Consider the following 10753-nt stretch of genomic DNA (forward strand, 5'->3'; position numbering starts at 1 on the left):
ATAGGATGTTTGATAATTATCTAACACTAGTAGGGTTTAGTGGGTATGGTGTGTGATGCACAATTAATAGGCATGGTTGCTATTATGGTTCATCACAGGGGTGTGATGCTAATTAGGGATCAATAAGGATAATGGTTTTTGGAATAGGAACTAGGGTTTTATACTTGGTTGATCCTACTAGATCAACAAGTTTTATTTAGATGAGGACATAGCATGGCAATTAACTAGTGATAGGGTTATTACATTTTATGTGGTCCTGGTAATTATTTAGTTGCTATTATTGTTCTATGATTTGGAAGGAAAGTATCATGATCACATGACCTAACCTAGGTTTTAGGTTACAAGCAATTTAAGGTTCACAGAAAATAGTGGACCTATTGTTTCTAGTGGATCTAGGGTTTTGGGTTTTACATACAATTATGAGTTTGTGTTTTTTATTCAATATGGAATCAGGGTTTCCTAATCACCATGTAGTTCTATGATTAATAACTTCATTTTTAAAGATGACGCTATTAATAATTTTGAAATAAAGATAATATTAGGTTGGGGCTTTTTATTATTTTTAATGAATTAATAATTAAGGTAATTAGTGATTTAGGGTTTAAATCCTTCTAATAAGGATTTAATAAAATAATGAATAAAGAAAATTAGTTTTCATGTTTTCTTTATTTGCTTTCTGGTTTTATTTCTTTTATAAATGTTTCCTTAATTTTTGAATTTTAATTGCATATAAAATTAAAAGAAAAAGCTTAAATTAACAAGTATTAAATAATTGAATTTTTATTAAAAATAAAAATTTCATTTTATATTTTTATTGGATGGATTTTTCTTTTCTAAGAATTTTGATATCTTATTTATATTTTTCTGACTTAAATTGAATTTTATAAATTCATTTGAAGTTGCAGCAATAATTGGATTTGTATTAAAACGGAAAGGAAATGCTAAACGCACCCGGGCTATCCTACACGCAGAGACTGACCAGTGGGCCAGTGGTCCACGTGGACTGCCACGTGAGCTTGGACCGAGTCAAAATCGATGACTCACCACAGAGGCTCACCGCCGGTGGCAGTTGAGCACGGCGGCGACGCCAGAGGGCTCCCGTGGATGCGTGAGTTGTCTGGGTGTATGCGTGGCCTCCTGCTGGACCTAAAGGTGGCGGCGCCGCGCCCGAACGGTCGCCGGAGTAGCTCCGGCGAGCACCAGCAGCGGCGGCGGACAACGGCTCACGTCGACGGGATGCTACCGGATGAACTAGGACGCGAAACGAGTACCTATCGACGGGAAATCTTACCGTGATGCTCTCCAGAGAGTCGGCGACGTTGATTAGCGGCGGAGATGAGCTCAGCTTCGCCATTTCCGGCGATAACCGGCGACAGAGACGAGGCCGATTCGCGGTACACGGTGCTCCCCAGCTCGATTCTTTGCTCTGCTTGGGCAAGTCGAGCATGGCGACGACGGTGGTGACCACGGCGTGGCTTGGGAAGGCTCCAGACGGTGGCGACGGAAATCGGCCGAGCGGCTAGGGTTTCGATTTTTTCGGGAATGAAGCAGAGAGAAAGGGGAATTGAGGGACTAGGGTTTCAGGCGACGGCGCGGCGGTCCTTATAGCCGATTTAAGCGGCGGCGCGCATCTTGGCGCGGTCGATGGCCGTGGTGCCTCCACCGAGCAGCTTGCTCGAACGGAGGTAGGGGATGATCTCCCCAGTCGCGTGGAAATATTGCGAAGAGGTTTCTGGGTCGGTCCGGTGCTGGGCTGTTTCTTGGGCCAGTATTGGTGGGCTGCCGGTGGGCTACTTGCTGGTCTGCCGTGGTGGGCTGTGGCGGCCAGGTGAGCCAGGTAAGTCCCTTTCTTTTTTTCTTTATTTCTGTTTTCTTTTTCTGTTTTGTATTTCTATTTTGATTTTCTGTTTTTAATTCAAATTTCAATCATTCTGTTTTGCAAGTGTTTGAAAATTGGTCTTTTATGAAGACTAATAAAAGTATTATTGTAATACTCAATTGTTTTGATTAAACATTTCACATATGTGAGCTTTATTACAAATTGTAATTAATCATGATTTTATGCACTCATTTTAATTTCCTTTTTCTTGTGTAATCAAATCTATTTTGAATTATTAGGGTTGATAATTTCTACTCTAAGTGTTTTAGAATTTATCATTAGGTTTTGAGCTCTTAATTGAGAATTTAGTTCCCTGCATATGATTTTATGTGATCCTCTATTTATTAAGATCTTGTAATTGTGATTATCACTCTATGTCAAGGTTAGCACTAGTATTATATTTTAATAACACTTTGATTTACCTAGAGTAGACATCACTCTCCTCATGGTTGGACTTTGGTTATAAAGATAAGTGGTTGTTAATCTCACTTATGGTTCTAATTATAAGATGTATCACAAGAGTTTTCCCATGTTTAATACTTATAGCTTAAGATTTTATTAATGTACCATACTAGGTTTCTAATGATATTTACCTAATGACATTTGGTTTGAATCTCAGTTATGGCCTAGGTTTATATTATGATCACCATAGTGATACATAAACTAGGGTTGAGGTTTAATTTTAGGTTGTGAGATGAGATGACACCATATTACATGTGCTAGGGTTAATCTCCCCTAACCATGATAAGGTGGTGGCTTAATTAACATTTTATGTTCTCCTTTAGTTACTAAGATATTGAGAATTGGTTTTATCTTCTACCAATTAACTTCTACTACTATCCTCAATTTATCACTAAAGTAACTAAAGTTGTTATAGTTCTTTTTATAGTTAACTTTGGTCCTATGGATGGATGGTTTCTCACCATATTAAGTATGGGGTTTTACTCTAAGGTTTTCTTGTGGTTCTGAAGTGAAGGATAAGTGGAATGTAGATGTGGTAGAATTGTACTTATGATCACCAAGTGATTCACAAGTTAAGGTTGAGATCTAAGCCTAGGCTTGCTTATTATTGATCTCCTTATAATTTCATGTGGCTGATGATATCTGCTTATCCTATTAGGGTTTAACTTATCCTCACATACTTCAAGAGCATGATCATGGATTAGGCATGATCAACTTGTTCTTAATATCTCTACCTCAAGTTCTTAGGGTTTATGATCATCACTTAATTTATATTGTTCAAGGTTTGGCTTCCTAAAGTATTTCTAATGGAATGGGTTCTCACTTCCATGATCAAGCATTGTCTTGTTCAACTAGGATATATCACTTCTATTTTACTTTCTTTAATGGGACTACTATGGTTGCCTCTAAACTTTATATCCCAGGAGAATGCCTGAGATATTACTTAGGGTTCTTTCCAGGGAATGATGATATAATCATCTGGGTATATGGACAGTTCTCTCCCTTAAATTTAAGTGTTGCCTCAACTATCTTGAGTATAACACTATAGCTTGAGCTCTCTCATATATGAATGGTTTATTCTAGGGTTGATGGTGTACTCACAAGATTTCCTTAGGTATCGAAGCTAAGATTCCATTTGTCTAACTTAGTTGGATTAGTCCAACCCTTATTTCACTAATTCATGGATATAGTCCTATTCCACTTGGTATTTGGTTATCTCATCACTCCAAGATGAACTGGTTTACAACCCAATATTTTAGTTCAATGGTGTCCTTGATTCTTAAGTAGGTAAAGCTAAGGTTAGTATGAATGGTCTCTCTCATTTGGGAAGGAATTCAATGATAACCTAAGGTTAGGCTCCCTAGAGGTTGATGTGATCATCAATATCTAGGTTTAACATAATTAGGTTCTCTCTCTAGGAATTGTCTTGAAAAATATCCTGATGTTCCTATGTTATGGCAATGGTTACCATATTATGATCCGTTATGAGATCAAGCGAGTTGATCATTGATTAAAGTGTTGTTGTGTTGATTATTAGTTCCATTTGATCTAACCCCTTAGATCAAATCATCTCTACCCAAAATAAGGTTTTAACAAAGTCACATTGAGGTTTATAGCACTGAACTTGATGAGCTACTTCAATTCCATCAAGGTCAAGTGAAACTTCAGTTACTGTGACTGTTTTACTTTAAAGCGCGAAAATCCCCTAGATTTTCTATGCATGAATGCAATGCACACATCTGTTTCCTCTATTTTTGTAACCCCATTACCTGGGATATTACAAACTATCACATAAAATATTTTTATCATGAGAAACATGAATAAAATAATTATTACTCTCCACATAATCATAGTCATTCTTATTAATTGTAGTGGGAGCAAATTCAATAAAATAGCTATCATTATTATTCTCATCACCATAATTATCAGATATAGGAGACATATTGTAATCATAATTAATTTTATCCTCAATAGTAGATGGAATGAAAATATCATATTCATCATTGTAATCATCATAACAAATTTTCTCCTCTAAAACGAGGGAAGTAAAAAGATCGTTTTCATGAAAACTAGCTTCCCCAAGGTTAGACTTTTCCATAGCATTAGCAATAATGGTGTTCAAATAATTTATACTAATAACATTGCCATTAGCATGCAAATAAAGTTCCATGGGTTTTTTAATTTTCTCTTCGAACACTTCTGTGGGGACCCCGGACTAGCTGTCTAAAATACCCTGTTATGCATCCAACTCACGATCCCATGATCAGTGTACCGTGAGCATATAACCGAACTGAATATCCAGAGTTACAACATCCATTACAAGTACCGAATAAAAGTCTTACAACAATAGGGTCACATGACCCAGTCTTACATAAATGCCACTTCGGGCGAGTTCACACAAACATAGCAGCGGATACACGTCAACAGCGTCGGGCTCAAGTCACGCCTTAGATACAGGCAGCTGACTTGGAGATCGTCCTAGGTCACATAGTCGTCCAGGTAGCTTCCGCCGTCTTCATAGTCCTCCTCATAGTCTGGCCAAGTTAATAGCCAGGGACAAAGCCGTGAGTACATTTGGAATTGTACTCGCAAACCATCACGAAGATACCAACAAGATCTAACTATTCAGACAAGGAAGAGAGAACAGTTTCTCTTGTGGATATAGCATGCACAAGAGCGTCAGTTTCTCTTGTGGATATAGCATCCCAACATCGTAATTGATGGGGACACTAAGGTGGTACTATGACATCTCTATATCTTTATTGAAGAAGAGTTAGCTTCACACCATCGCAATTGATGGAGAAACTAGGAAAGTTCTATGACATCTCTATATCTTTATTGAAAAAAGATACTTCAAAAGATAACTATGACATCTCTATATCTTTATTGAAGAAGAGTTCCTCTACATGAAAACGCTAGGTAAGGTCACCCAAAAGTATTTTTTTTCCTCGACCATCCTCATAAGGTCGCCACAAGCTTTCCGTACCTTCCGGTACATCCAACACTTTCCCACTTTGTAAAGCACTTTATAAAACAAAACTCGACACAGCTTGGCAACGGCCATTCCAACCGTCTATGACCGCGGACGCGGCTATTCGAATAGTTTTAACTCTGCAGAGTATGCGCACTTTCCCCACAAGAACTGATAAATCCGCTGGGAATCATCCCCGGATCATCATACGAAAGTATGCGAGTCTCAGATAATCAGTCATAGTCTTTCGCCTGTCTCCCTTGACATGAGTCCTTACCTGCGGGCTTACCCCTTCCCGGCACCCCGGAAGCATACCTCCTTTTGAGCGTATCTCCAGCGCTATGAGAGAAGACCCTCAGTAATCATCCGGCTATAAGTTAATACAGTGTATTGCCTCCTTCAGAGCACAACCCGGTGTCAGAGGTCATCGTGACCCTCCTAGAGAGTTGTGAAGGTGGCTCATGCCAATTTCAACGGACGTCAGACTAAGCCCGTGCCCACTTTGGATAGTGTGGTTGCGCTGTTTGGTTGTTCCGGGCGAATACTAAGAACCATGTGTCGTTTTTCTCAAAAACCCAAGTCACACACACGATCCTTCTCATACATCTTTTGTCAAGATCCTTTTTCCTTCATAAACCATACACTTTGGTAAGATGCCTCGCCCAAGGTTTTCATAAACATTTACAACAAGGTAAACCTTGAGGGGTTCCCAACCTATAGTTCCATGAGTGGAACTAATACATCACCATGGCCGAGATGAGTGTCATCACGACATTGAGGGTATGAAAAAGTGGTATTGGAGTGGATCATACTTGCTTAAGGTAAGCATGTATTATGACAACATAAGAGGGAATATACTTTCAGATGTGTGGTGTTATCTAACCCAATCAATATATGGGGATGGGAATTGACCAACCAACACTACTTAGGTAAATAGGCATACTCATCACAATTTGAGAATACACCAAGATCATGGCATTGATACCTCTACACTAGAAGGGGGTGGAGTGTGAATCTTGTCCCGAGGTGGAACATGTTCAAGCTAAAAGTAGAAAACAAGTTGGATAGCAATGGCCTTGATGCCATACACCCAAGTAAATACCAAGACCTTGACAAGCTAAAACTACTCGTGATATCATGCTTGCATCCAAGCATAGATGACAACAATAAGGAGATCATCACACATAGAACCAAGATGCTAAGGATAGCAACAAGATGACATCCAAGAGACATCACATCAGAGATCAAAAGATGGTTTGCCTTGGTTGGCTTGTCCCTGGTCTTCCTCAAATCCTTCTCCAAAGTCCTCCCCTCTTCACCCTCGTTCGTATCTAGCGTCGCAAAAGTAAACGATACATACAATCAAAATATAACTCAAGAACCAAGGGTAGAATAATTAAAAGATGAAAACATGCAGGGGAATTGTTTGACAGTAACAAATCATAGGTTGGCCATTTTTAAAATAAAAGGGTGACAAGGATTTGAATAAACCAAATAGATTTTAATCCTATCATTGCATGTGACACACATACATTCATAACCAGAGACAAAAAAATCATGAACAGAGACTTTTGGTATTTTTCCTAGATGTACAATAACAAAACAAGATCAACACAATTGGATTCATCCAAAAATATTAACTTTCCAGTTTTAGGGATTAGAAATACTAACCAGAATACAGTGATCATGTTTTATTTACTAAAAATCGTATAAAAATAATAAAAATACAAGGTCAGTGGCATCTGGTAGATATTCTCAATCTGGTTCTACTGCAATTGGAATCATCTCAATCGGATCTACCAAACAAGAGTTATTCACAAAAAAGGCTCGCAGATACATTTCAAGTTTTAATTTCTGTTTTCAAAATTTTAAACGGTTTTCCCGTGGGCGGGAAACTCTGGGCCGTGCTGGTGCTGTGGCGATGGGCCGGCCCAGTGGGCTCTCCGATGGCGGGAGAAAAAGAAAAAAGAAAAAGGTCGGGTGCCCGTGGCGGGCCAGGCCAGGCGGACGTGGCCATGCACGCCGACGTGGCCGTGCATGCGCCATGCGCCCGTAGGATCTAGATCAGACGGCCCAGATCCGGCGCGTGCTCAACTTCATGTCCTAACCAATATTTCACTTGAAGACTCCCGGAGCCAGAAGATGAGACGGAGGGGGCAACGAGGGGCCCACACTTGCCCTAGGCGCAGGCCAGGCTTGGCCGCGCCTAGGGGTGGTCTGGCCGCCTCGGCCACCCCTTCGACCTCTCCTTCGCACTATAAGAAGCCCCTGGGCATGAAAACTGGGGGGGGGTTCGGCGTTTTTCCAGAAAGAGTCCCGCTGCTCTGCCATCACCAGAAACCCCAATCTGGGGACGAGAAACTCCGTTCTGGCACCCTGCCAGGACGGTGATTTGGAGGAGATCATCACCATCGCCATCACCAAAACCTCTCCATCAACCATCCATGATTCCCCCATCCATGTGTGAGTAATTCCCCGCTGTAGGCTGTAGAGGATGGTAGTGATGAGGACATCCCTAATACACCACTACCTCCGTCATTGATAAATGAAGATGAACCTGCTGTGAAGCTCAAGTCCGATGAAGTTCGGATTGGACCAATTACAAGATCTCGTGTGAAGCTACTTAAACAACAGGTGAACTTGTTTCTAAACGATACTTTGATTGATGAGAACTTTATATCGCCTAAGTCCTATTACTTATGTATCATCAGGTATCAAGAGGAGACGAGCATCGCACGAGGAGAGGAGCAGCTGGACATGAAGACGGACGTCAAGATGGACGTGAAGCTGGACATGGAGCTCGACATGAAGATATCTCCGAGGGAGGAGCGGGAGGAATGCGCGAGAGGAGAAGACGACATCCAGGACGGTCCAGTACCCGGTCCGACTGGACCCCGACCGGCCAGCCCGGTCACGAGCCCGGTTGACCGGTCGCCAACCGGCCGCCAACCGGATATGAAGCATCGTACCGGGCAACAACCGGAAAGTTGCGAAGTTTCCGGTTGCCGCCCGGTTGACCGGACCACAGACCGGCCCGCCCGGTCCACGGCCCGGTTGACCGGATTCCGGACCGGACCGGTCCGAGTCCGTCTCGACCAGATCTATTCGGGTCGGTTATTCTTGTATCTTTTCGACCAGAACTCGTCCCGGACACCTATATAAGTGCCCAGGACGCCCCCCTAGCTGCTTTAGACCACGTTTAAGATAAACCCTAGTTCTTAGTTGTTTGCTCTAGCAAAACTATTGAATCCCTACACCATATTGCTTGATATTGTGTAGATCCTGAAAAAGTCTTGTGTGATCTGCTGTTCCATTGGGAATTAGACGATTGCAACTTACCGCTTCGTGGTCGGCGGCTACGTGCGCAAGTGTGTGGAGTTGCGAATATCTTGCGGGGTTGAGAGCTCGTTGCATTGGCGACGAGGACCAATCGAGAGATCTCGTTGCGTCATACAAGTTATCATCCACTTCATCGTCGTGTTTCTCCGCTGCCATCACCCCGTGATCATCCTCACCACCGTTGCTTACTGAGAAGATCGGGCCACCCCGTATCATCTTGGAATCAGATTTCCAGTTTTCCTCGGTAAGCCATCCACAATCCACCCCATAGTTGAGTTGTGAGTGTTTTCCTATCCAGAAAAAGCCATAAAAAATTAGGGTTAGGGTTTGCCATAGCCTTAGATTGCACTAATTTCGAGTTTTAGTTGCTTTTCGTAGTTGTTTTTGCGTATCTTTTTCTTTCCATCTAGTATTGTTAGGGTTTGTGTTTTCTCTATCATCTAGTTTATCATAGTGAGTCAGTTTTGTTACTCCGAGTCCACATAGCATACAGTGTGCTTGTTCCCAACCATAGACACAGCCTTTCGATATAAAGTAACTAGGAACTTCCCCAGAAGAGACTAGTTTTACCGCTCGACAGGCTGCTCGTTAGGTTATCGGTGCTTTGCATATTTCTGTTTGCCGTGTTATCAAGGAGTTGAGTCAAACAAAAGCAAAAAAAATGAGAAAATTGAAAAGAAGCAAAAAGAGCTACATAGCTGCGTGTGTTCTACAAAAAGAAAAATCCAAAAAGAAAAGTGTTGTGCTAGTTGAATCACGTGAAGGCCTAAGTTTACTTTACTCGCACTCGTAGTTGAGCAATCTTGTGCTCTGTCTCGTTGAGCTTTGCTAGCGTCTCTCTTGTGCATTGCAACCTTTCCCACATATAGTTGCATTGCCCCATTATATCGCCTTGTGTGAGTATCATTGGTTGTCTACGGTCAGCGCTAGAGCTTGTTATTGGTGCAAATAGGTAGCCTACCTACAGCCCCACATATTCTCTGCTTTGTCGTGTGATTTGTTCTTATACCCTTGATATTCGCTTCGCTACATCCGTGCACTAGTTGTTACTACAAGTGGTAAGCAACACTAATTTCCTTTGGAACGGTAAGATTTCCTTTTCTTATCAGTTTTGAGTGAGTTGTGAGAGTACCACCATATATTGTTGATTTAGTGCACTAATCTACTAACGATGTCTGCTAGTGATCATAAAATTGTTAACCAGGAAAACAAGAGTGCTGCAGATATCATCACATGGAGGGAGTATGAGGCTCTTCGTAATGAGATGCGACGTGAATTCCGCGCTCAGGACGAGGTGCTTAATGGGAAGATTGATGAGATTTCCCAAAAGCTGGATGCTACTCATGTGATCGTCACTACCATGCAAGATCAAATGACGGATGTACAACGTAATCTTGCTGATTTTCGCTTAGCTGTTGAGAATTTGACCGCGCAACAACAACAAGACGATGACGAAGATCCTGAGCTTCAAGATGACGCACACAATGCTCGTGATGCGCCACGTGGTAATCGTCCTCGCGGGTGGGCCCCACTTGGCCGCAATGGTCATGGACAAGATGAGGAAGATGGCTTGGGTAAGCCCAAGTTTGAAGGAGGAGCTGATGTTGAAGAATACCTCACTTGGGAGCTCAAGATTGAGAAGTTGTGGAGCTTACATCCACATTATACTGAAGACCGGAAGATCAAGCTTGCTTCTTCCGAGTTTGATGGCTACGCTTTGCGTTGGTGGGATGCTTTTGTTCGTAACAGAGATGAGGATGGTGAGCAGCCTATACGCACATGGCGTGCCATGAAGGAGGCAATGACTTCTCGCTTTGTGCCTACAAATTACTTGCGGAATATATATGATAAGCTGACTTTATTGAGACAAGGTGTGAAGACTGTGGATGAATACTACATGGAGATGGAGATGCTTATGCAGCGTGGCCGTATCCGTGAGTCTCTTGAGATGACAATGCAGCGTTTCCTCAACGGTTTGAAGTATGATATCAAAGGCATTGTTCGTCACTACAGCTACACCAATATGAATCAATTGTTACATCATGCAAGAGAAGCTGAATCACGGTTGGTCGACGAAGCAAAGGTCAAAGGTCGAGCTACAG

This window comes from Lolium rigidum, chromosome 3 (genome assembly GCF_022539505.1).
Source record: "Lolium rigidum isolate FL_2022 chromosome 3, APGP_CSIRO_Lrig_0.1, whole genome shotgun sequence".
Classification (NCBI taxonomy): domain Eukaryota; kingdom Viridiplantae; phylum Streptophyta; class Magnoliopsida; order Poales; family Poaceae; genus Lolium; species Lolium rigidum.